We start from the raw sequence: 1,113 nt of genomic DNA, 5'->3' as shown, positions 1-1,113 counted from the left end.
CTTGGCTGTTACTCACAGATAACACCTCCAGGTGGCCTTAGGCTGCATTGCTGAGACTCTGCTATCTCCCTGCATGTGAGTTTGGGAACCAGTCCCCCATAGGTGGTCACTAGATGTGACAGCCTCCTTGCCCCACTGGCCTGGCAGAGAGTAAGGGAGCTAGGCCTTGGGTTCTTGTAGGCCTGTCCCCAAGAGGGACCATTGGTTTAAGATGGCAAAGGACATGATTCATAGTACAGATTCACTTCCTTGGATGAAATGTGAATAAAGAAATAAAGGGATGCAGGGGAGATTCTTTATTCTACACAGGGCACCCAGCTGAGGAGGAGGAGCAGAGAAGGCTGAGGAGGGGCTGGTGGTGTGGGGCCTGAGGCACTCCACAAAGAATTGGTAGAAAGGCAAATCCAGGGGAGGGGCCACTGTGCTGAGGCCTTGAGCGGTCCCTCCAGCCGCCCTAAAGGAGTAAGTGCTCTCTGACCATGGCACGTGCATTATGGAGAAGAGGAAGCTGACATCAGGTCAGCTCTCCAGAGCCCCTCTGTGGCTCCCCAGGACCTCTGCAGTGTGCTCATCAGACTCCATCCCCGCTCACTGACCATCAGACTCCAGTCCCCACTCACCATGGAGCCAGAACGGGTGACTCCCACGGTCTCCGGTTCCCCTGCATCCCCAGCAGGATGCCATCCACCAGTCTGTCTCCTAAACCCCCAGAGAGGCTTTTACGATTTGCTGTGACTGCCTCTCACCCTCTAATCCGAGCAAGCTCTCCTGCTGTTTTCCTTCTACCACCTTTTGCAGGATTTTCCCAGTCACACCAAAGGGAAAGGATATTTTGAACCAGCTCTGATGGCAACGGTCAGCATCTGCCTAAAGCCTGAGCAAACCAGCCTGAGGCTCCATGGCGTGTCCCAAGTTAGAGCGTTAGGAATCTCAGGGGACTCCAGCCAACAAGATGCTGAAGTACAGTGAAATCTACCCCCATTTCTTTGCTCCTTGTCATTTCTATAATATTTATTAATGAGGTATGTCCAACTGAAAATTCAATATATTCATTAACCATCCAAAAATAGATTCTCCCCTACATGATTTTAAAGTCTTTAGGCTCTTCCTCCA

The sequence above is a fragment of the Sus scrofa genome, chromosome 1, assembly GCF_000003025.6.
Source record: "Sus scrofa isolate TJ Tabasco breed Duroc chromosome 1, Sscrofa11.1, whole genome shotgun sequence".
Lineage (NCBI taxonomy): Eukaryota > Metazoa > Chordata > Mammalia > Artiodactyla > Suidae > Sus > Sus scrofa.
The sequence above is the reverse complement of the archived record's forward strand: the minus strand, read 5'-3'. Positions refer to the sequence as shown.